A 26,105-nucleotide genomic window follows, 5' to 3' on the forward strand; every position below is an offset into this window, starting at 1 on the left:
TTACTGATAAAAAAAGGCAAATTCAATTGGATAATAGATCTCTCAGATGTTCTTGTTGTGCGGTGTCGCTGGGTAGCTTTACCCGTTGTCTATATTTTGACTTGCAATGCCAGCTTTATTTGCAGTTTGTAATTTCCTTACTTTCCTTTAGCCAAGGGCAACCTCATCCCCAAGCTTATTCCGTGCGAATACACAGGTGTACATGCATACAGGACAACCAAAATTTTTCAGTTCGATGGGTTTACCAATCTTCATTAGCTATGGGGCCACGCTAGCGCACGCCTTTTGCGTGCGCGGGAGCTCCGTTTATAAACTGAAGCAAAAAGAATCTTATCGGCAGAGCTTTAATTAAACCACAATTTAACCTCCCTTAAACGCGTTAAGAAACAGTGGTCAACTGAGGTATATCATGTCTTCTTACTGGTAGAATAGTGTTGACTTACTAGGTGTTGAACAGTACATAACTTTTTCCTCTCACCTAATGCTACCTTACTTCCAATAATAAATGGACACTTTTTGTAAATGGACACATGCGCTTGATACCACTTATGGGACATCGGAGGTTTGATATTACCTATCTACATTGTGAAATTTACCTTAAGAACTACGAATATAGGTAACGCAATAGAGGTTACGTGAAAAGTCACAAAATTCCGAGATATTTAATTTCTACTTGAAGTAACCTATTGGAAATTGCTGTTATTAACTAACTTGCCTGCAAGCAGTCTCTCTGCGGCGAAGGAAAGAAGAAGAGAAGAAAGGGAGAGTTTGCTTGCAGGTTATTAACATACCTCCTGAATGGTCCGTAACTTCAAGTGCAGCTAAAAGAAAAGGCAAATGGTGAATAAATATTCTGATCCGATGGTGTGCACCTACAATAACATAAAATTTCATGTTCAAAAATAAAGTTCTCCTAAGCTGTTGATAGTACTCTTGGTTTGGCACTTATTTTGGATACATTAACCTTATTTAATAGTAATTCAGATAAATTTTACCATACCAAGGAATTACATAACAAAATATAAAAGCATGAAGTACAGACTCTGTAGACAGTTTGTATTTGCACTCTGCTTACATGAACTTCATAAAAATGACTGGCACACTGACTTATTAAAATTTATCAAACTGATTACCCCATATGTTCCTCTTACCTCTGAAATTTGCTCTTCCAAACGTAAAATCTTTTGTTCACGAATCTGTTCAAAGAAACATTAACACTGTTTTGTACGGCTAACTCGAATTCATTTGAGATGTACAAAGTAGACAATTGGAGGGGTAGAATCTAAGGTAGCTCGACCCAGTATTTTTGTAGGAGCACTTTTCAACTTTAAACCTCCCATACTTAAACTGATCGATTTCAATTATATACCATTATAACTTATTGATTACATATACAGTCAACTCTCGTTATAGCGGACACGCTCGGGACGTCGTTTAGTGTCCGTAATAGCGAGAGTCCGTAATAGCGGGGTGTAAGGGAAAAAAATGGCGTTAACATAGGTTAAATAATATAGACCGTGACAAGCTTATCAACTGTCGTGAAATTACTCAGTCATCGTTGGGTATGGAGAATTCAGAGAATGACAATGGTCGAGAGTTTCAGGGTTTGATCTCTCCGATGGAGTCGTCTGAAAGAAAAGAGCGCAAGCTGAAGTGAAAAAGAAGAGTCTGTTGTACAGCTACTAAAGCAATTGATGCAAAAGTACATGTAATTATTCCAGAAGACTTCTGAAGTGTGTTTTGACAAACGGTATGCAACAGACTGCAATTTTCCGTAATAATGTTATGTGAGACGTTCACGGTGTCCGCTTTATCGAGAGTCAAAACAATAAAATTGTTCTTTTGGTACTTCGAAAGTGTCCGTAATTCCGTAATAGCGAGAGTCCGTAGTAGCGGAAGTCATTTTCAGTCAAACCTCTATAACTTTCGCCGGGGATCTGGATTTTGTCCGTAATAGCGAGCGTCCGTAATAGCGGGGTGTCCGCAAGGCGAGAGTTGACCGTAGACTGAAGTACAATATGATATCAAGTTTTTGGAGCTCGAAATGAATATCACGTGACAATGACGTCACACTTGTTTTAGCTCTGAATCGAATTTTAATCAGTAGCCGCATTTTCTCTGGTAATATGCTCTACGCTTCTTTAATATACCTTGCCTTGGGTGTTTTTCTTCTTCTGAGCGAAGTTTAAAAAAAATCTTTAAGAAGAATTTTGGAATTATTTTGGCATTTTTATAGAAAGGATATAATCAATGCGTAAACTAAAGATTGAACTGCAGATAAACAATTTTCCTACCTCTTGGGTGTTAACTGAGAGTTTTTACCGCTCATTCTTTTAAAAAAATGTCCCGTATACTAATGAATCACAATAAGCAGGTGTACTTACATGATTTCAAAAAACATAAAAATATATGAATTTATAATTTTTCAAAATTCCTACATTTTTTTCTTTCAGAAAATTTTCAGGGCTGCAATTGATCAGTGCACTACACAATCCCTGAATTTCATGATGATTGAAAACTTCTGAGGCCACAGAAATTCAATGTTGTGCTAAGCTCGAGACAATAGGAAATCCCAGAGCAAAAAATTGTCCAATATCGCTTCCATGTTTACTTCATTTTGGTGTTATGAAAGACAACCTTAGAAGTTTTCAATGACAGAAATTCACGGATTGTGTAAGGCACTGACAGAATATTTCCAGAATATTTCAAAATTTCTCTTATAGATTTTTATGAAACTTCGCTCAGCAGGAAGCAAACATCCAAATGATAAGTTGCGTAGAGCATAACCAGAGAGAAAGCGATACAGGTTAAAATTCAATTCAGAACTTAAACAAGTGTGACATCATTGTCACGTGATATTCATTCCAATCTCCAAAAAATGTTATCATATTGTACTTCAGTCAGTCAATATGTCATCCAGGGAATATACATTGTAATTGAAATCAGCTGTCTAGGTATGAGAAGTTCAAAAGTTGCAATGTGCTCCTACAAAAATGCTGGGCCCAGCATCCATGTCCAATACTGTCAACTAGATTCGACCCAAAAGAAGAACTTTTTATTCTTTGTCAATCGGAAACTTACATATCATCAGTGATTAGCTGGATACAGTGCCTGTTGATTCGATCGATTCGTCGAACGGATAATATTTTTCACGACCCGAAAAGTGGAGTTGTCAATCGGAAAATCGCATCTCATTAGTGACAACAGACCCCTCGAAGCAAGATTGTCGATTCGGCCGATTCTATTCGTTCAATTCGCACGAATGGATAATTTTATTCACGATCCGACAAGAACAGAGTGTCGATCCGACACTAACAAAAGCATGCTCCATGAAAAAGGACGTAAATACACGTATATTCCTCCCCTCGGTGCAAGATTGTCGATTCGGCCGATTCGTTTAGTTCGATTCACGAAAATGGATAACTTTATTCACGATCCGACAGAGGACGTAGACACATGTACATTCCTCGTTCACACCAAAGGCAGTATAACGCCAAACATAGCATACAATAGTACACACCGCAAAAACAGTCATCAAATATACTGGCCAAAAAACACGAGAGGTAAAATAAAACCAAACATAGCATAGACATATCCGTAGTATACATCTACCACATGGAAAAAACTATCTGATCAATGACCAACAGCCGACAAAAAACCGTCCAATGGCGAGGCATGCCTTATGCGAAGAGATGACACAAAGGCTAAAACTACATGCACATATATTTCTTGTTCTAAAAACACGAAAGGTAGTAATAAAGCCTAACATAGCTGTATCCATAGAATACAATACGTGAATGAAACAAGTATGCTTAAATTATAAAACAAGGTCAAGTAACGAAACGCTTTCATTCTAGCGAATTCAAGTAACAGATTGCTTTCATTCTAACAAATTCAAGTAATAGAACACTTTCATGCCAACAAATGTAAGTAACAGAATGCTTCCTCTGAGCTTCCATTCTAGCGAATTCAAGTACCAGAAAGCCTTCAGCTATAACAAATTCAAGTTACAAAACGCTTTCTTTGTAACAAAATTCAAGCAAAAGAATGCTTTCTTTGTAACACATTCAAGAAACAGAACCGTGTCTTGCCGACAAATGCAAGTAACAATACAATACAATACAACAACTTATTTAAACACGGTAAAAAAAGTTTAAAGCTAAAAGCTTGTGGGGCCGTGTACAAATTAATAATTTAAAAAGACATATAAAAAGACATCCTAATATTGAGAAGATAGAAAAAATTCACTATTATAATAACAATTTAAAAATTCAATAAAATTTAAAAACATCATCGTTCAGTCTGACAGTCTGCGTGGATAACGCCTCGAAGCTAATATTTTTAAGAATGTTCTTGCCTTTTACTAAGTTAAAAAACGACTTAAAATTACTAGTTTTACCGTGTAGTCGTTGTGACAGGGCGTTCCAAATAACGGATCCCCTGTAAGCGATTGAGTTTTTCATAAAGTTGGTGAAAAAGCGCGGTACCACTACCTTGTAACCGTTCCTTAGTCCATGCTTGTTTTCCGCTTTTACAATGATATGGCGCATATCTGGTGGTGTTAAATCGTTGTAGACCTTGTATACTAATTTCGCTAAACCGAGCTTGTACTTATAAAAGATAGAGTCCCATTTCGCCTTTTCTAAACCTTCCTCAGAGGGCATATCACGCAGGAAATTAAAAATAATACGTGCGGCTCTACAATGTAAAGATTCAAGTGACTTAAAGCCGTCTTTGTTACAGTGACCACCCCAGATGGGCAGTGCATAGGTCACGCCGGGCAAAATGATCTTAAGGTGGCTCAACTGGATTTTCAAGGGGTGACACCGCTCAAGTTTGAGAATTAACAACGTCGCCATTAACAATGCTATCAAAAAACGATCACCACAGCTGCATTAGATAAAGATGAAATTTTTTCATGACCAGTATTATAATGACATCGGAGTTGCCATAGCGACGAAATGACGTCATTACGTTTTTTACTTTCGCTCGTATTCCTCGGCACCAGGAGATTTTTTCGAAAATCGCTCAAAGGAGCTTGTACCACACATAGCTGCCTCGATGTTGGCAAAGTTTGAACAAATTCTATGAGAGCGTTTTCGAAATATTTGGGGATGAAGTTTTCGGGGCTATAAATACAGTCAAAAACATACTAACGAGAAAATGGGGTAATATCTAAAGAAAACGAAGCGCCTGTGATTTGCAATTTCATCTTATAGCAGTTTGACTCCATTTAAAATCGTGTGTGAAACAGTGGTGGGGATTGCTTTGGTCGATTGCGAGAAAAAATAATTTGATGGGCGTACGTTCCGGTGCTCTTGTTGCCATTTTTGTTTATAATTTGGTCTATGCCTACAAAAGTGATAATAAATTAAAAACCGCTCGATGAATTTTTTTTAAATTTGACAAACTCGAGGTTTGTCATCAATTGATATAGCTTGCAAGTTTCAAGCTTATTGAAAGCATTTAAGGCAGTAAAATTAGGCCTTCAATGTACTGATTTTTTCTCGCAGATTTCGTGTTTACAAGCAAGTGTCCTCATTATTCACGGGTATTGTTTTCAAGTTTCATATCTACGTGCACGACTTCAGCAAAAAATTAATTTGCATTTAATAGGACGCTCGGCTGCTTTCCGAACAATCTTCCGAAACATGCTTTTCTTGCTTAAAAATTGTAACAGCATTTGTTGGGCTATTGATGTCAAGGGTCTATGTCCAGAAAACGAAAGCTATTATTCTGCATATATTGTCATTGCTATTCTCACCCCAAGACAGATTAGCGTGCTTCGGAAAAAATTTCGGAAAGCAATCGAGCGTCCTGATTAATGCAAATGAATTTTTTTGCTGGAGTGGTGCACGTAGATATGACACTTGATAACAATACCCGTGAATAATGAGGACACTTGCTTGTAAACATGAAATCTGCGAAAAAAACATCAGTACATTGGAGGCCCAATTCTATTGCCTTAAATGTTTTCAATGAGCTTGAAACTTTCAAGCTATATCAATCGATGACAAACCTCGTGTTTGTCAAATTTTAAAAAAAATTTATCGAGCGGTTTTTAATTTATTATCACTTTTGTAGGCATAGACCAAATTATAAACAAAAATGGCAACAAGAGCACTCGAACGCACGCTCATCAAATTCTTTTTTCTCGCAATCGACCAAAGCAATCCCCACCACTGTTTTACACACGATTTTAAATGAAATCAAACTACTATAAGATGAAATTGCAATTCACAGGCGCGTCGTTTTCTTTAGATATTACCCCATTTTATCGTTAGCATGTTTTTGACTGTGTTTAGAGCCCCTAAAACTTCATCCCCAAATATTTCGAAAACGCTCTCATAGAATTTGTTCAAACTTTGCCAACATCGAGGCAGCTATGAGTGGTACAAGCTCCTTTGAGCGATTTTCGAAAAAATCTCCTGGTGCCGAGGAATACGAGCGAAAGTAAAAAACGTAATGACGTCATTTCGTCGCTATGGCAACTCCGATGTCCATATTACACTGCTCATAAAGAAATTTCATCTTTATCTAATACAACTGTGGTGATCGTTTTTCGATAGCATTGTTAATGGCGACGTTGTTAATTCTCAAACTTGAGCGGTGTTATTCCTAAAAAATCCAGTTGAGCCACCTTAAAATACAGGTCTTAAAGCATGTTTCTAGGAAGAAATCTACTTCTTTTGATGAGGTTTAATTTTAGTGCAAACGCCTTCTTAACTTCCACTCCGAGAAGTCTGGAATGGGTCACCCAGTCAATATTTTGGTCTTTTGATTCAAGGACCAGAAAGCTTTTAACTATAACAAATTCAAGAAACAGAACGCTTTCTTTCTAACAAATTTTAAGTAAAGGAATGCTTTCTTTGTAAAAAATGCAAGTAACAGGACCCTTTCTTGCCAACAAATGCAAGTAACAGAACAATTCCATTCTAGCGAATTCAACTGAGTACAAGATAGCTTTCAGCTATAATTACAAATTCAAGTAACAGAACGCTTTTATCAGTTCTAACGTAACAGTACTCTTTCAGCGAAGTTTTTTTTATCTAACATGTCAATTTTAGACCTTGTGAAAGGATTTTAAATAATTTTATTTGTCTTTGTTTATTCTATCGGTGAGAAAACTTCTGAGCTTGCAGTTGATATTGTCGAAAAAAACAAAATGCCTGTGCAGTGCATTTTTTAAACGTTGCGAAAGGATTGTTAAGGAAATCAATTCCTTTTTGTTTATTCTTGCAGTGCGTAATTTTCTGATCATACGGGAAAACTTGTTGGAAAAATACGCGTGCGTTAAAAACTTTGCGAAGGATTGAAAGGAAGTATAATATTGTTTGTTAATTCAAATTCTGACCTTGCGATAAAGCTTGTTAAGTAAAATGCAGGTAATATATAAAAGGTTTTTTATATAAGTTGCGTTAAAACATTATAAATGGAGTAGAAAGAGTTTTAAGACGGAATCCACTAGGAAGTCGAGTAATATTAATTCAAGTTGGACAAACTGATATCGAGTACCAAAATAATTTAAATCCTGTTGCGGATTTCCTACTCTTAATAAAAGGTAAAGATGTAAGTAAATTATCCGTGATAACACCAACAACAATTTCTTATCAGAGTCTGAGAAAATGAATTTCAAAGTTCACAAGCTGTAGGCAAAATCTCACGTGTAGCCATTTTGTAAAATCTTCTTTAAGCGATTCAGTGGAACTTATTTGTTTTCGATGTTTGGTGTTGATAAGATATTTGAAGCAATAACACAAAAGTTTGCAATAAGGTGTAAATAGTTTTGGTACAACAATTTCTTATCAGAGTCTGAAAAAATGAAATTAAAAGTTCACAAGCTATAGACAAAAACTCACGTCTTTTAAGCGATTCAGTGGAATTCAGTAGAACTTCGAAATTGGTTTCCGATGTTTGATCAGTGTTGTTAGAAAAGATTTCTTTTGATAAGATATTTGAAGCAGTAACACAAAAGCTTGCAATAAGGTGTTAATAATTTTGGTATATAATTTTGTCCAATATTACCACTCAAAGTCCTGGCGGCCGGATTCCATCTGAAAACCTTGTTTTTTTTGTTTTGTTTTTTTGGCTGGCAGTGCGTAAATTCTCTGCTTGCAGTAAAACTTATTTTAAAAAAAAGGTGCATGAAGCTTTTTGATTTAGGTTGCACAAACAACATTGCAAAAAGACTGAAAATAATTTTTATTTCCTTTGTTTATTCCGGCGGCGCAAAAGCAACTTGTCAGCTTAGAGCAGAACTTGACGAAAATAAAAACGCGAAAGGGTTTTTCTTTAAGCTGCGTTGGGAACGTTGTGAACGGATTGAAAAAAGTAGAAATCCCTTTGATTATTCTAGCAGTGCGTAAACTTCTGAGCCTGCAGTTAACATTGCATGTTGAAAAAATTCACTTGAAGCTTTTTCTTCAAGTTTGAAGTTCGATGTTTGAGTGAGCGAAGACGAGATGTATGCTGAAGAAATTGCCAAAACGTGCAACTCTTAAGTGCTTCCAATTTTAGGGGTTTCATAGAGTATTTAACGAAAGATTCAAAATGGCGTTTTACGTTTTCAAATATCTATTTTAGTTCCGGAGATATTAAAGCTTATAAAAAGGCAAACTATGCAAATTAGGAGACTGATGACGTCTTCTTCTCAACCCAATTTTATGACAAGTACAACAATTGATTGATAGGTCATTTTTCTGCAAAGACTAATGAAACTTGGCAGACTAATAGTTGAACAGGTGACTCACTAACAGTGATAAGAAAATTATGTTACCATGGCAACACACTCTTTTCCAGTCCTCACCAATTTGTTTTTAATATTTTAGTGTTTTTTTCAGTTTGGAAAAATGAAACGCGGGCAAGACGTCTGCCTTATCCATTCATATGCTTGCCAGATCACGCATGTAAAGCATCATTGGAAATAAAAAAAAAGAATGCCAAAATTGGGCAGAAAAGCCTTAAGCATCGGGGGATCTGGAACCTAGTTTGTCGCCATAAGAGCAAAATTAAAAATAACCATTCATATTTTGAGTGTTATTGCAAAGAATCAGAGACTTCCGATACAAATTAACTGAGGTATCACTTTCTTCATATTTGATCAGAATTTGGTTGAGTCTACGACATCATTGCTTTGCTAATTTACATATTTTAAAAACTTGAATATCTCTGAAAAGAAAAGAATACCGACAACCCAATATTATGGACAGTTTCGTTTGTCCCAACGAAAAGCTCATATATTTTCTCTAAGATAAACCCGCTTATTACGGACACCCGTTAATACGGACAGCGGGCACTTTTCTGTGTTCCGGGTGACAAACTCTTATACATCGTCAACCCCGCTTTTCAGACACTGTTTATCTGTGCACTGTCAATTTTAACTTAAGAAGCGTAAGAACTTACGCCTCTATCGTGCTTTTCGAACTTCCCGCGCGTATCATAACTCGAAAGTGCTTGTTAACGCATGAACCAATTGTTAATTAGTTCGAGAGTTTGAGTAGATGAGCGTAAGGTTTTTGCGTAGTTCAAACTCGTTACAGTTGCAGTTACAGAAGAAACTAGACAACGTTTTGTTGTTATTAAAATGTCCGCTGCTTTATTCCTTGTTTAAAGTAGTCACGAACCTTTTTCCGAAAGCATGATATTAAAGAATCATAAGGTTTCCATAGTTTAATCTTGTTACAGTAACAGAACAATTGAACAACATTTGTCAGTGACTCATGTCGCAACGTCACGCCACGTCATACATGAGCGTGCGCGCTGAGAAAACTTTCCAAACACATATAGGGTGGGTGGCCGTTGCGTTAACTTCGCTTGCAGTTTCCTCTCTTAAACGGTCGGCCCCCATTTTTTCGGAATATATAACCTTTTGGGATAGATCTCTATAGATTGACAAAAATAAGCCAAACTTGAATGTTAGAAGTTGATCATTTTTTCAATTTTCTTTTCCCACGCGCGAACGAATCAGTCACATTTTGAAGCATTTTGCTGTTTTGAACCTTTGCAAATCCAGTTGTTTAAGATAATGTTTACTCTAAAGGACTTTAAAAGTGGAATATACTTGTTCAATAGACCCACTGAAATAAATTCGAACAAAGGAATTTGCCCTGCATCAATTCATTTAAAATGTTTTGTTGTCAGAAGCCGTCGAGGTCATATCAAGTCACGAAGTATCGTATCTCGAAAAACGAATTCGGTGACCCCCCATTTTTTTCATTTCTGACATAAGTAACTTGAAAACTAGCAGTGATGAGAGTTTAAAAAAAATTGCAATGTTGGAAGATTTTTCGCTGAAAAAAGACTGTAAATAGGAGTGTTCATTACGCCATAACTTTTATAAAAATGCAAATTTAACAGAAAAACGATAGGTCACATTAAAGCATGTGTACGTTCTTTATCTATTGGCGCTGATTTTAATTTTGAATATATACGCCTTTTGAGTTTTCGTGTTTTTCTGTTCTGGTCATGTGACTTGTCAAACATGGCTGTAATTTAAAACTCTTGAAGGACTCATTAATGGTAAAACATGTGCCGAAAGTTAATCTGTATGTGGTCTGGTTTCCAAAATATGACAATTACAAACCTTCCTTAGCAACAAATTGTTAGTTAAGGGTCACCCCCTCCCCCCCCCCCACCCACCCCGCGCCCCGCGCGCTCCCTTAAGCCTTTTTGAGTGAAGCCCTCAAAATGGCCAATTTTGCATTATTTTTTCAATTTGCCTGATATGTCTTGAACACAGATGGTCAAAATATAACTTTCCACAAATCAAATAATGATATTTAGAAACTTCGATATCTTTGTTACCTCTGCTGCTATATTGGTTGCACCGGGAAAAGAGTACTTTCGGAAAAAATACGAAAATGGTTCTGCTTTGTTTCTCTGCTTCAAAAGTGTCAAAATTGGCAGACAGAGACCATGTGACAACGACCGTTTTTCCCTGTTCATAAAACACAAAATATTTTTACAGCAAATTTTATAAACTAGGAAAGTGGCTCTACTCACACTGGTGGAATTTCATTTGAATTGGTTTACATTCACACGAAAACCGGACTCGTATATTTTTTAGTGCAAACCTTAGGCTGGTGTGATAATCTACAGTTACCACAGCAACGTTACATCTGCCAATCAAAATATGGTTGATTTGTTCACCCCTTATAATAAAGGTCAGGGGGGTAAAATTTTTCATTCTCAACTATGTTTCACTTTCCCAGAGAAGTGCTCTTAATTAAAAACTGAACCTTACTGTGACATACCTCCAGTTGTTCTTGTTGATGGCAATTCTGAGTCCGAAGAGCCTTGAGGTCTGAATTCTCATTTTTCAATTCCTGATTAAAAAAATGCTTTCCAAATTATTGTCACTCTTGTCGAGGATTGAACGCAGCTACGTAATTTACAAAATTTACAATTTTTTGCCATGGTGTTACGAAATCTGCGAGAATAACAAGAACTACGAAATTTACGAATTTTTGTAAAATTTTCGTAAAATTCATCAAGACCAAAATGTCTATGAGGTCTTGACAAATGTGTATGTTGTGTAGAACCTTCACAGAAACTATAGTCGGGTAAATAAAAGAAACCTAGCAGAAAACTTGCAAAAACTGATTTTATAGCAATAATAGAGTAACATACTACACATGCATGCCAATTTAGTATCAGTATAGCCTAGCATCTTATTTCAGAAAGACGTATGCCAGACTGCACAAGGAGAGCATAGGACAGTCTGACTGAAACTTCTATAATATTGTGCAAAATACCCTCTCCCACCCCAGCAAGACTTTACACGGTAACAGTGAACTAAACTCCATTTATAACGAACCATTGCAAATTAATCGTAAGGCTAGGAAAAGCATACTGTTCAGATTTTGTCTTCTTAAGATGATGATAATGATGAGAAAAAACTTTTAATTAATTAATTAATTAATTTACCGTTACAAGGAAATCCATAGTCCGCAGATATTTCTCCTGCAAAAAAAAAAAAACGAAAAGACCATTACTGATGCTAACGTTTACATATTCATTGTTCTGTAAAATAACTTTACAATGCCTTCTATTTCTGAAGGTTTTACAGTATAAGAATTTACCTTTTGTTGGAAACTACGGCCACTGAATCTTACAACGATGTCGGCGTTTTGAGATGGTTTTCTACTTTCTATATCATGACGTTCAGATCCAATAGCTGGGTGTCGAGGAGGTGTATGTTTACTTGGACTTGTCCCTACAGAACGATAGTTTGTTGCCGACGATGCTTCCGCAGGAGCTTCCCCTGAACCTGCAATAAGGGTGCACACAGAAGAAAAAGCAAAACAAAAATAAAACGTGCAATCGATTACAGTAACATAAATGTATACATGGGGCACCAGAGCTGAGATTTGATGACTGGGACTAGGAATAAACTAGCATAAAATGGGAATGGAGACTGCTCTTTGGACGACTGTAATTGTTGCAATGAAAATGGTTTTCTTGCTGGTTGAGCTTGCAAAAGAGGCAAGAAATGAGTTCTGTCACACTGTATGGGGGACCCTGGGTCCTAGTCAGGAGATCAGTTTTCATGCTCGGTCATGTGATTCAGTTTTTGTTCTTGCCTTCAGTGCAACAGCTTTTCTTCGTTTGTTACTTAAAAAAATGGCGTTTAATTCGCCATCCTATCAAGATATGCCGCCAAAATTGACGGCTACACAATGCCTTTTGGCCCACAAAGCTAGCCCAACGAGGAATTCACAAAAACGTTCGCAAAACCAGCATGAAAAAACTGAGGATTGGCGTGATCATCCAACGGTTCCCACAATAAATCGCCACTGCGAAAAGAACGCTGCTCGAAGTGGAAGTCCTCTAACCGCTCGGAATCACCAGACAGCACACCATCAGGGGCTAAAAACCACCTCGAGGCTAACCAAAAGAGCGAGGAACGTCTACGTATACAACACCTCGAGAAAGAGCTGAAGTCAAGGCTGGCTACGGAGTAATCCTGCGAAAAGGTCACCACAGCCTGACTTCAAAACTAAAAGTAACAAGATCCAGTACGAGCTAAACATGAAAGTGCTCGATCAACTAGACGCGGCCGCTTCTGCCAGCAACGAAACAGTGCGGAATCAAGCCATGGAAGAAGGTAGGAAACTTCTTAAGGAGAGGAACAAACATATTCAGTTAGCGGAAAAGTACGGCTGGGAGGCTGCCGATTGTTATGTTCAGGAGCCACTGGCGTGCGACTCTGACGACGAGAAGCGCATTAAGCAGGCAGTCAAAGAGAGCAAAGTATTGAAAGCAGAGAGCAGGAAACCCTCGAAACCTCGAGCACAATTACCAGTACTAGGTCGTTCTCAGCAATCCTTCACCTCGAACCCGTATTTCCCCGGCGCGAGGCGTGTTGTTCTTCCCACGTCAAGACAGAAATTTAAGTCAAGCCAAAGCAACAGGTGTTTTCGTTGCGGAAGAGCCGGTCATTGCAAAGAACTGCAGTGCACCTATCCCCACAGCCACAACGGGAAAAACATACTAAGAGAGCTTCCCAACCACGTTTAAATTGTGACATTGATATTGATTGGAACTATGACTGTGATGCGCTCGAGGCGTCCAAGCCGGGTTTGATAGATATGTACAATGAATTTGGATTAACTGAGCATGAATTGAAAGATGATATCAATAGTAATTTTGTGGATTTAGCAGCGGCACATAGTTCATATGCCCCAAGTTGTTCTTCTGGGGACAGTCCCAGGGAAGGTTCAGTTTGTGTTAAAGGTCGTTTGAAGGACCATTTGAGTTTCTGGCACGCAATTAAGGCAAATCAATGGGTTATTTCAATAATCAGAGATGGATATGCCCTCCCATTTGTGGAATTACCGCCCAGAAAACAGATGGAGAATCATAAGTCAGCTGCCGACGAAAAAGAATTTGTCGCTGAGCAAGTCAAAGAGCTGTTACTGACTGGTTGTGTAACTAAAGTTAACCGTGCCGACATTCATATTGTTAGCCCACTCGGGGTCGTGAAAAACAGTGTTAAGAAGAGACTAATTCTCGATCTTAAATTTGTCAACAAATACCTGGGCATTCCTAAATTCAAGTACGAGGACATACGAACGGTGAGGGACATTTTTGCGTTGTGCAATTGGTTCTTCAAATTTGATTACAAGTCCGGTTACCACCATGTGGACATCTTACCTAACCATCAGAAATTCCTGGGTTTTAGTTGGACCCTTGTTGGCGAAAAGAAATGGTTCGCATTCACGGTCCTCCCCTTCAGCTTAGCATCCGCCACCTATGTCTTTTCGAAAATACAGAAAGCTTTAGTAAAGCACTGGAGAGAACAGGGTATCCGGATTTTCACCTACTTAGATGACAGGGCAGGAGCTGACGGGACCTTAGAAGCGGCTAGAGCAGAATCAAGCAGGGTTAAAGCGGACGTTGCACCAGTGGTTTTGTCGCTCATCCCGAAAAAAGTTGCTAGGAACCAACACAAGAAGGTGAATTGCTTGGCTTTCATTCTCGTCCCCATAGCCCTTTCGTTTCTCTTAGCCGGCTTGGCACGAGAAAACGGAGGGCTCTGGGGACATAGGATTTTTGAATTAATTCGAATTTTTTTGATTGGCTGTTTGGAACAAAGAATTCCTAAACGGAAGTCGAAAACGTAACGACTCTCTCGTACATTTTAAATTTTTAATTTTTAACTCTTAACTGCAATTTTTATCTTTCACCTACTTTTATGATAAAATTTTATATTCTATTGTAATTTATTTATTTATTAATCTATGTAGTACGATTCTTCAGTTTTTCTTCTTCTTAGAATTTAAGTGTAAATATTTTAACTTTAAATAGCTTAGATATATAATAATGTAAATAGTGTCCACAATTAGTTTTTTTAAGCTAAATACTTCAGACACTTTAATAAAGTATTTCATTCATTCATTCATTGACTGCATACATGAAGACCGGAAGTCCTAGAATCTAGGACTGGAAATCCTGTGTCCCCAGAGCCCTTTGTTTCCTCGTGCCAAGGCCCAGCGAAAAGGGCTATGGGGACGAGAATGCTTGGCTTTATCCTGAACTTAAGGGCAGGTGTCATTCCAGTCCCACTGCATCGCATCAAAGGACTTAGAGAAAGAATCTATCCTCTGGTAACTCGTTACAAATTCTCCATAACAGCTAGACAGCTAGCAGGCTTGGTGGGGACAGTTGTTTCTATAGGGCTCGCACTTGGCCAAGTCAGCCGGTTGTGGACAAGGGCCATGTACCGGGACATACTATCTGCCAAATTTTGGTCACAGCGAATTGCACTTTCTCCTGAGGTACTGAGGGAGGTGCAGTTCTGGAGGGAAAGTTTTGAGGATTGTCATTGTCAGCCTATTTGGAAAGCCAACCCTGAGATAGACGTCCAATCCTACTCAGATGCAAGTGACTCTGGATGCGGGGGGGGGGGGGGGGGGGGGGGTGACTGCGTGAACGTGGCAGGCTCTGAAGTGGCAGGCAGCTGGTGTGAGGCTGAGAGCAAGGAGAGCTCGGAGAGCTCGACATGGAGAGAACTCAGGGGAACAAGACTGGTGCTCATGTTGCTGGGGGAGTAACTGACTGGAAAAACAGTACGGCATAGAACTGATAATACATACGTGGAACACATCCTCAAGGTCAGCAGTCCAAAGCCTAATTTGCACTTAGAAGCTGTCCCTATTTACACACTCTATGGACAGTACCAGTAAAGATGACTACATGCTTAACCCAAATATCTATGCAGCCTAAGACCTTCTGTGGGGACCACACACGATCGACCGTTTCTCTACCTTTTGGACTCATCAAATTCCTCATTTCTGTAGCCGTTGGCCGAATCCATGTACCGGAGTGGATGCCTTCACACTTTCCTGGTCAGGAGAGAACAACTGGATTTTCCCTCCCCCCTACTTGATACCTAGGGTACTGCAGCACTTGGAACATGGCATGGAGTTCAAAACCCTTATCATCCCATTGTGGACTTCAGCTTCATGCCAGCCCCTTGTAACCAGAGATGGGACACAACCTACAGCATTTGTGCAGGATTGGGTGGAAATTCCACCCTCGGAAGATATGTTTATTCCAGTCACGTCAGGTGCCCCTCTCTTCAGTGGAAAGCCAAGCTATCATGTTTTTGCAATTCAGGTATCTTTCGCAGGTCCAGCTGCTCACACAGCGAAGCCGTTCTTCCAACATAGCACCACACCAAATCCCACAGCCTAAAGTGATCACTACTCTCATTCATAATTATGCCGCGGAATTCAGAAGTGCGTGGATTACATAACCCCGTTTGTTTATAGATAGTTGCGTTAGGTAATGCTTAATCACCACGTGCACAATCGCCGTATTTAAAGATCCCTTGGCTTAGTTTCGGGGCATTTCGAAAGAGATACGCAAGCCGGGAAGTCCGGGTGAATTTTCTTATACTCTCGCGCTACGTCGCCGAAGCCCATCTACGTGCTTTAGTTGTTTCGTTGTTTATTTTCTCAAGTTTATGGCTGTTCCTACCCTGCCGCTGCTGTTTAACTAGAAGACTTATACTGCATATCCAGTCTCTACGGCTTCGCAAGTTCCACAGCATGCTGGAGTATAGCGGGACAACGTATACAACAATAGTTTACTCGGTATTTTCAAACATTTATATCTGTTTTCTTTTTTGCTTGCTTATCCGTTTGTTTAACGTGTAGCGTGTTTTATATCTACGTAGTTCTGTTTATAGCAATTTATTGCCATACAGTAAAAACCCGCGTATAAGAAACTAGGTTTTTTCAAGTTGGCCTGAACAGGTTCTTATATAAATGGTATGTAGTGTAAAATTAGGCTAACTAGGTTCTTAATTAGGTTCTTAACTTTTGTTCAAGAAATAAAGTAGAATTTTTTTAAATGATCTGGTCTTTAATGTCCAATAATAGTATTCTTGGAGGCTTTGGTAAGCAAAATACTATACTATTTTAATCTGATTCTGTTAAAATCAAACCTGTACTGTAACCTGTAATTCATGTACTGTGATTTCATAAGGTTCATCTGTTCATCTCAGTTAATAATTATATTCAAGGAGGACAAGTTTTATGTAACTATGCTGTAACTATAATGTGTACAAACTGTGTTATAAATATATTTTTGAGAAGATTTTTTAATTCTATATTTTTGAGAAGATTATTTTTCTCATTTTTGAAAATAAGAACCTGTTTTAGAATTTTAGCCTAAAATGGTTCTTATGTGAAGGGTGCTTAAAAATGAAATTCTAGCCTAACAGGTTCTTAAATGTTAGGTTCTTATACGCGGGTTTTTGCTGTACATGTTAGCTTTAGTAGCTTAAGTTCACTCGTGTGTCGAGCAAAGATTGGCAGACGCTGTGTGTCGGCTGTAGTAGCTAAAACGTTCGCTCGGATGTCGAGCAGAGATTGGTAGACGCCGTGTGTCGGCTGTAGTAGCTAAAACGTTCGCTCGGATGTCGAGCAGAGATTGGTAGACGCAGTGTGTCGGCTGTAGTAGCTGAAACGTTCGCTCGGATGTCGAGCAGAGATTGGTAGACGCAGTGTGTCGGCTGTAGTAGCTAAAACGTTCGCTCGGATGTCGAGCAGAGATTGGTAGACGCAGTGTGTCGGCTGTAGTAGCTGAAACGTTCGCTCGGATGTCGAGCAGAGATTGGTAGACGCCGTGTGTCGGCTGTAGTAGCTGAAACGTTCGCTCGGATGTCGAGCAGAGATTGGTAGACGCCGTGTGTCGGCTGTAGTAGCTGAAACGTTCGCTCGGATGTCGAGCAGAGATTGATAGACGCCGTGTGTCGGCTGTAGTAGCTGAAACGTTCGCTCGGATGTCGAGCAGAGATTGGTAGACGCTGTGTGTCGGCTGTAGTAGCTGAAACGTTTGCTCGGATGTCGAGCAGAGATTGGTAGACGCTGTGTGTCGGCTGTAGTAGCTAAAACGTTCGCTCGGATGTCGAGCAGAGATTGGTAGACGCCGTGTGTCGCTGTAGTAGCTGAAACGTTCGCTCGGATGTCGAGCAGAGATTGGTAGACGCCGTGTGTCGGCTGTAGTAGCTGAAACGTTCGCTCGGATGTCAAGCAGAGATTGGTAGACGCTGTGTGTCGGCTGTAGTAGCTAAAACGTTCGCTCGGATGTCGAGCAAAAATTGGTAGACGCCGTGTGTCGGCTGTAGTAGCTGAAACGTTTACTCGTATGTCGAGTAGAGATTTGCAGACGCTGTGTGTCGGCTGTAATAGCTAAACCGTTTGCTTGTGTGTCGAGCAGAGACTGGCAGACGCCGTATGTCAGCTGCAGGTAAAACGTTCGCTCGTATGTCGAGCTGAAATTGGCAAATGCCGTGTGGTAGCTGTAGCTAAAACGGTCGCTCGTGTGTCAAGCAGAAATTGTCAGATGCCGTGTGTCGGCTTTACGTTGCTCAATGTTTGCTCCTGTGTTTAGCACAATTTGTTACACGTCGTGTCGGTTTTAGTCTAAAGGTTGGCTCGTGTGTCGAGCTAAGTTGACAAGAGCCTTCTGTCGGTTTTGGATAAAGTTTGAACTGTGTATCTTGGGTATTTGGCAACAGTCATGTATCGACCATTTTAACTGTTAGTGTGTTAAGTGTTTTGTTATGGTATAACGGTCTGGAATTGTTTAGCTTGCATGTCAAGAAAATCAAGTAGTTGCCATTTTATGGACTTTTGTTTAAGAGCTTACTGGTGTTAGAGTGCTAATGAGCTTAGGTTTAAAGTGTTAACGAGTTGGTTAGTTCCCAGTGCGGAACTTTAAATAGACAGGTATCACGCTTGTTTGTTTTATGGATTTGTGTATCTCTGTAGGTTAAGTGTTTAAATATTAAAAGCTCGCCGGTTGGCCGGTGATTCCTATCTGATTCCTATCTTAGTAGACATAACGAATCCAGAACTCGCGGCAGCCATAATTTCAAATATACGCAATATAGAGCGACGAAAAACGCGTATTTTTACTCGTATTTTCCGAGGACCACAAGAGAGTGGAACACACTCCATGCGGCGATTGTTGAGTCTGACTCTCTTGCGTGTTTCCAGTCTGGACTGCGCGATTACCTATTTAGCGATTAGAAAGTATGTGCGGCGTGTTTGCTTATTTATTTAGTTGTTTACCCATAGAATTTTAGAATTTTTAATTTTTTTTTTTTTTACATTTAGAATTTTTCAGTTATTATATATATACATATTGTATTTTACTTATTTTTAGACGTTGGTGTGATATCCAAATGGACTTTTTACCAACGTAATAAAATGTAGATGTAGACGACGTTTAGTGTTTGATCCACGTTTAGACGCAACAACCTGGGATATATAGGAGTTATGTTTATCCTTATTTTTTCCCCTAGCTAGAAGTTTTTAATAGACTAGACGACTTTCATAAAATTTGAAAGTTATGACGCATTTTTTAGTAAAAGTCGGTAACAGGATTTTTCTTAAGTAATTTGACCTGCTGAAAACGAAAAAGCTTGTTACCAAAATTCTTTTGCGATCTTCAGTATGAAAATGACGTCACAAAAAAGGTACCTAAAATGACGTCATTGCACCGTTAACCCTAACCGTAACTTCCAGAATATTGAAGCAATCACAATGAAACTTAGAGGATGTATAGTTTGTCCGAAAATCTATCTTTTGTTATACGTCACGTGGGATGATTACGTCACATCACGTGACAATTACATCATAATGTCAAAACAGGCGCCATCTTGGATCCGCCATCTTGAATTTCAAAGTTTTTTTCCAAAACGTCAGAAAATCGCCCAAAATTACTGAAAAGTACTCAAAATAAATAAAACGGTGCAAAACAAAAAACCTAAAAAGGTTTTGTGTTCTGTTAATTTCATTAATAGAACACAAAAATCACAAATTTTGGAAAACATTCCTGTCAAAATGCCATTCCCATTGTAATGTCAAGTTCCTCAAACAACAACCTATCCTACCAAATTATTCCCAGATAAATTTTAGACAAACTCGCAAAGTTGGCAGCGTTCGGTTAAATCTTGAAAAATTTATAAGCGTTCAAAGTTAGCGCAGTTACTTCCCCCCTCCCACCTTCCCCTACCGGTCTGGATAGGGTTAACTTTGTGGATAAAAATAGGTTCTAAGCCGTATGCACTAACTTTGCATCTTTTTATACCAAATAAATTGCCTCCAACCTAGTTCCTGCCTTTTTTTTAGAATAGGCCACAGAAAGCATTCCAGGCAACCTGTGGCGTCATGTAATGACGCCACAGATAGCTTGCCATTTAACTACACAGCGACAGGATAATTGAAATGCTGAATGAAAAATATAATAAATACTGTCGACTTTATAGGCTGTTCAACTGTGGCTAAAAGTTAAAGAAACAACTGAGATCTATACCTTTACCGTTATGGAATATTCATTGGGTCTATAAAAAGGAACGGTTTCATTTAAAAAATACAAACACATTCCTTGGACGTTTCGCTATTAGGAAATAGTCATTTACTTCTTTGCCATATACTTATTCATATTGGCGGTGTCTTTGCTTCAAATATATCTTAGAAGAAGTAAAAATACTGAACAACCAGCTTTATAGGCAATGATAAGGCTTTTAAGTTATCGAAAGTTGGAGCGTTATTCTTGTGCATCGTGTCTCAGAATTTCATCTTTGACGATTCATCTTGCTCCTGTCAAGACACATTTTCCAACCTTTTGCACCACAAATTCTCTCACCTGTTTTTGCTTTTTTTGACCAAGCTCTTTGGTATTTAACAGCGACAGATCGTTCATGGCAATGCTATAAAGTCAGGTTTGATTTTCTGGTGGCGAAAATATTTTTAATTACTTAAGGATGGCGAGCAATAAAGATTCATCCTTCTTGCCCCAATCTTTCCTACCAGTAGTAGACTTGTTAATCGGGCGTGGCCGATTTAAGGTTTACCCTTTGGTCGTCCTAGAGCGTAGTCTCCTGGCGCGGCCAAAAAGACGGGGATAGCTCGGGGTTGCTACAAAACCGCTACGGGTGACGCATACCGCAATGGTTTTCATTTTAGTTTTGACAGGAAATCGTTGCAGGCACACTTGGTCGACTTTTGGGTTAATGTGTAATCAGGTTGTGTTTTTTTGCTCCGGCGGAAGGACAGAGAAAAAAGCTTACGGGGCAAAGTACAGTATGGGGCCCAGTTCTCGGCCACTTTTGACGTAAACTTGTATTTCTTACCTCAGAAGAATCGCAGGAACTTAAAATTTCTCCCAGAGCTAGCTACATTATTCAGCTTTTTGGTGTAAAGCTATCGACCGGTCAAAAATTAATTTGCCCGAGCAATAATAAAAATAAAAGCTCCATTTGTGGGCCCAGTTCTCGGCCACCTTGGCCCAGTTCTCGGCCACTTTTGACGTAAACTTGTATTTCTTACCTCAGAAGAACTGCAGGAACTTGAAATTTCTCCCAGAGCTAGCTACATTATTCAGCTTTTTGGTGTAAAGCTATCGACCGGTCAAAAATTAATTTGCCCGAGCAATAATAAAAATAAAAGCTCCATTTGTGGGCCCAGTTCTCGGCAACCTTGGCCCAGTTCTCGGCCACTAAAAAGCTTGTCCGTAATTATCTGTAAAAAATGCTCAATTAATTTTCACAGTCATAAAATCACTCTGTAAACCTATTTATACTATATCGATCCCAAATTATTTTTATGATGCTTTGTTTTACTTTAGAAAAGAAGGATTTTAACGCGCCTAGTTGCCTATGTGCAGGTTCTGGCAAAACCGCATTGTGTGACCCGTGCATTTAGATGGTTTATTTTGCAGTGAAAAGGTCTTGAAAGATTTAGGTGTTGTAGAAATAATAGACAAGACAAGAGTCAGCTCAAAACTTAGAGATAAGATTGAACTTTATTTTTAAAACATTTATTTCTTTCATTCTGGCAGCAGCAGATGAAATTATATTAAAAACCAAGCGCTAAGCTGTGATAGCGAGCAGGGTGGCCGAGAACTGGCAAATACGCAAACGTCGCAAGAAAAAATTTCGAAGTAAATTAAGACCAAAAAATACAACGGTTCAACGAAAAGTTAACTAAAGCAGAAAGCTGAATTATTCTACGTTTCACATGCCAAAAATTAGCTCGTATGGTGGGGGCTTTTGGATAAAATACGAATTTAACTACATCCATGAATTTGGAGCCGTAAACAAACAACTTTTTTGGGAATGCAAATTCACCTACCTCCGCGTAAACTCGACGTGTGAGCTTTCTATATCGAATTGAACGATCAAACTCAAGATACTTAAAGCACATGAATCAGTCTATCGTTTGAAGGAAATACCTTTTTCTTTTGATTCAACTGGAGTGTGAAAAAACGCGTTAAACACAAAGTGGCCGAGAACTGGGCCCCATACTGTACTGATATTCACCATTGTGAAATTGCACTTACTTTGACAAGTTAAAGTTATTTTTGTAAATGAAAAAGGTAACGTCATTGATGTCACGCAGTGTTTTTTTTTTTTAGCAAACTAGATGGTTTGCTGGTTTCTGACTATGAATGGGGGTGTGATCTTGCGGTATATTTTTTGAGCCTGACTCCGCCGTAAAACTTTTTTTTTATTTAGCAAGAACTGTGTCGATTTTCATTTCTGAACTATTGGTCGTCAAGTCGTTTGTCACAAAGAGTAGAATGTTTGTACAGCATGTTTTGGAATTATTTTAGATTTGGTTAGTAAGACGCTTCTGAAGACCTGAGCAAAACATTGGGAATGTACAGTATTAATAGGAACTTGAATGGAATTTTTCACAAGTTGGATAAAGGTATCAACTGAAAAAAATGGAATAGCCCTTTTTACAGTTCCCGGCGCCATATTGGAATAGTAACCGCGCAGACATGATAGCGAGGCTACCGGTGACCCGTGGCTGAGCGTGAAGAGAGATTACAGTGAGGATTCGGCAATTAGCCCGTGTTTTTTCGCGTTTTTCGGAACATAAGCGAAAGTTTTGATTCTTATAATACTCCTTCGTCATCTTCTAAGATGAATGGAAAATATTGGGCCGCTTTTGGCTGTAAAAAAGGCTAGTAAGCTTCTCAGGGGCTATCAGTTGTTTTCGCTGCGTAACAAAACACAAGGAGATCCAGTGAAGAAATCGCATCCATGGTGTAATCTGATAAGACGCCAGCATGAGCATGGTGAGGACAATTTTCTTCGTCTTTAAAGCAATTTTTCTTTGTACTAATCATTACTAAAAAGGAAATATACACAGCTCTCCTGAGCAAGTCGTTGGGATCAGAAAGAAAGGTTTTTAACATGAAATGTTTACAAAACTTTTGTTTACTTGCTCTTAATCACTGAAGTTGATGTTTAATAATACTTTACATTACACAATGCCCAATTCTTGAACGTTTTCAGTAAAATAGTTATCCCAAATCAGGAATTATTCTCAATTTTGCAGACTTCTTTTTTATTTTATTTCTGAGTGTGGTAGTTTATTTTATATTGGTTAGAGCTGCTTTTAGGTGAAGTTATAAGCTTGGTTTAAATAAAGTTTTAATATTATCTCATAGGTAAAGAGAAATCCCAGCAACATAGATTGTGAAACATTCTAAAAGGAGTCTGCCAGTTGAAAGAAGCTCAGAAAATCATCTATTCAAGTCAAGAAATGGAAAATAACACAAGCAGAGGGCAATTTTTTAAGAATAAAAAATGTTTTCATAGTTGAAATGACTGCATCAGCTACTAAGTTTTGAAATAAATCATTTGCAGTGTTGAATCAAGGTGTTTCAAAAAGCCATTTAACAGTTCCTGTTACTATAAAAAAAGTGTTACCAACCCAAACACTATGGTAAGGATTATTATTATGAGATGCACAAAATGTGGACCATGTGTAACTGGCAATAATGCTTGCAAGTCTAAAGTTATATTTACAAAAATTGCCTGAGGGAATGATAAAATCATTGCTATACTTTACATGTCCAGGGACAACTGTATTTGTTCTTTGTCCTTGCCTTATTCTGGCCTTAAAGGAATTTTATTGTCTATTTTGGAGAGAAAAGGCTTGCTTTTTCATATTTTTTTTAACACCACATTCTCAGACAAAACAAATTCCACCCCTACACATTGACCTGGTGTGGGAGACGCGGTGGCTGATGGTTAACGCACTCGACTCCCAGTCGAACGGCCCGGGTTCGAGTCCTGGTGGGGGAGCTGCGTTGTGTTCTTAGCCAAGACACTTTACTCTCAGTGGCTCTCTCCACCCAGGTGTATAAATGGGTACCAGCGAATATACTGCTGGGGGGTAATCCCTGCGATGGACTGGCATTCCATCCAGGGGGGAGTAGCAATACTCCTAGTCGCTTAATGCTACGGAAACCGGGATAAGCTCCGGCTGTATAAGCGGCACTTGGCTCGGACACAGACTTTACCTTACCTTTTACAGATTGACCTGGAGGTTACAACAAGAGAAATTCCTCTTCCTCATTGATGGTAGAGTTTCATATGGACACCGAACTACAGCTAATCTAGCAGAGTTCCATCCAGCTTCATGATGAAGATTTTATTTTTTATTTTCTTTACTGTCTTATTTAAACAATACATTCATCTTAAACATTACATCAATATTTTCAATACTACATGCAGGACCTTAAATTTTATAGCTCCCCATTTGAGATAATAAACATTCAGAAATAGTGTTTAAAGTATTGACATACTTTCTGGTTTCAGTGTAAAAGATTTATGGGTGGTTAACTCTTTACTGTCAAAGAATGAACAGCCCCAAAACTTTACCAGGTCAATACATACACATGTACACAAAAGGAGATGTAACAGTAATTAAAATGTTTCCCTGAATTTGACCAAATTCTCTCATCTAGAGCTGATAGAAAAGTTGATTTTTAACCTCTTCTGGAGAAATAATACCAAAATGATGGGTTATCACTGATGGACGATTAAACTACCCTGGCTGTAATGTGGTTGAGACCAAACTTTGCCTGAAATTCAACCAGTTTAAATTCAATGATGCATTATTTTCTTTGCAGATCAATCAGACTTTTCATCAGGTGATTTAATAGGGTGCAATAATGCTCCTGGTTAATGAGAAAGAAGTTTTCCCTTTTCTTTTGCATTTTAATTTCTTGAGTAGATGTTTCTCTGTGCCTTCTTTTAAATAGTGACTTCCTTGTGTGATAATTTCACAATCCATGTTTACTGGAATAGCTTTCACCTATGAGACAATATTGAAAACGGATTTAAACTAAGCTTACAACTTTACCTAAAAGCAACCTTTTTGTTATCAATAATCTATTTATTTTATCAGACTCAAAATAAATACAGAAATAAAAAAAACCGTAGGCAAAATTGGGAATAATTTCTGAATTGGGATATATATTTAAATGGAGACTTGTCAACAGAAGGGCTTTCCTAGATATAAAATATTATCAAACAACTTCAGTGATTAAGAGCAAGTAAACAAAAGTTTTGTAAACATTGCATGTTAAAAACCTTTCTTTCTGATCCCAACGACTTGCTCAGGAGAGCTGTGTATATTTCCTTTTTAGTAATGATTAGTACAAAGAAAAATTGCTTTAAAGACGAAGAAAATTGTCCTCACCATGCTCATGCTGGCGTCTTATCAGATTACACCATGGATGCGATTTCTTCACTGGATCTCCTTGTGTTTTGTTACGCAGCGAAAACAACTGATAGCCCCTGAGAAGCTTACTAGCCTTTTTTACAGCCAAAAGCGGCCCAATATTTTCCATTCATCTTAGAAGATGACGAAGGAGTATTATTAGAATCAAAACTTTCGCTTATGTTCCGAAAAACGCGAAAAAACACGGGCTAATTGCCGAATCCTCACTGTAATCTCTCTTCACGCTCAGCCACGGGTCACCGGTAGCCTCGCTATCATGTCTGCGCGGTTACTATTCCAATATGGCGCCGGGAACTGTAAAAAGGGCTATTCAAAATGAGAACTTGGATTTTGTTGTAATTAAATTTTATCGCGGATTGGATGCATAATATCACGGCTTTGAAAGTCTTCAAATAATTAGAAAGGTTCCTTTCTTCCTTTTGATCTTATTGTTATTTTCATGTATTGATTATTCGAAAGTGGTTTTCGTTGATACGAAAAAAAAAAACGGGTTTTCACTGAATTGCTTGAAGTATTTTTAGACGTGATAATATTGGCTTAATC

At 38.5% G+C, this 26,105-nt stretch overlaps 2 long non-coding RNA genes and 1 pseudogene across 2 annotated transcripts; 2 read left to right on the forward strand and 1 right to left on the reverse strand.

Moving 5' to 3' along the window:
• Window positions 1-12,621: 12,621 nt before the first annotated feature.
• On the forward strand, window positions 12,622-13,518 carry LOC144658032 (uncharacterized; annotated as a pseudogene).
• A 9,235-nt stretch (window positions 13,519-22,753) lies between these two features.
• On the forward strand, window positions 22,754-23,684 carry LOC144656987 (uncharacterized). The gene is made up of 2 exons (XR_013571429.1): window positions 22,754-23,103; window positions 23,479-23,684. It is a non-coding gene; the product is annotated as an uncharacterized LOC144656987 (long non-coding RNA).
• A 768-nt stretch (window positions 23,685-24,452) lies between these two features.
• LOC144656988 (uncharacterized) lies at window positions 24,453-25,872 on the reverse strand. The gene is made up of 2 exons (XR_013571430.1): window positions 25,521-25,872; window positions 24,453-25,133 (listed from the first exon to the last, which is right to left on the reverse strand). It is a non-coding gene; the product is annotated as an uncharacterized LOC144656988 (long non-coding RNA).
• Between the last annotated feature and the right edge of the window lie 233 nt (window positions 25,873-26,105).

This window comes from Oculina patagonica, chromosome 6 (genome assembly GCF_052425735.1).
Source record: "Oculina patagonica isolate OP01 chromosome 6, crgOcupat, whole genome shotgun sequence".
In the NCBI taxonomy this organism is placed as follows: domain Eukaryota; kingdom Metazoa; phylum Cnidaria; class Anthozoa; order Scleractinia; family Oculinidae; genus Oculina; species Oculina patagonica.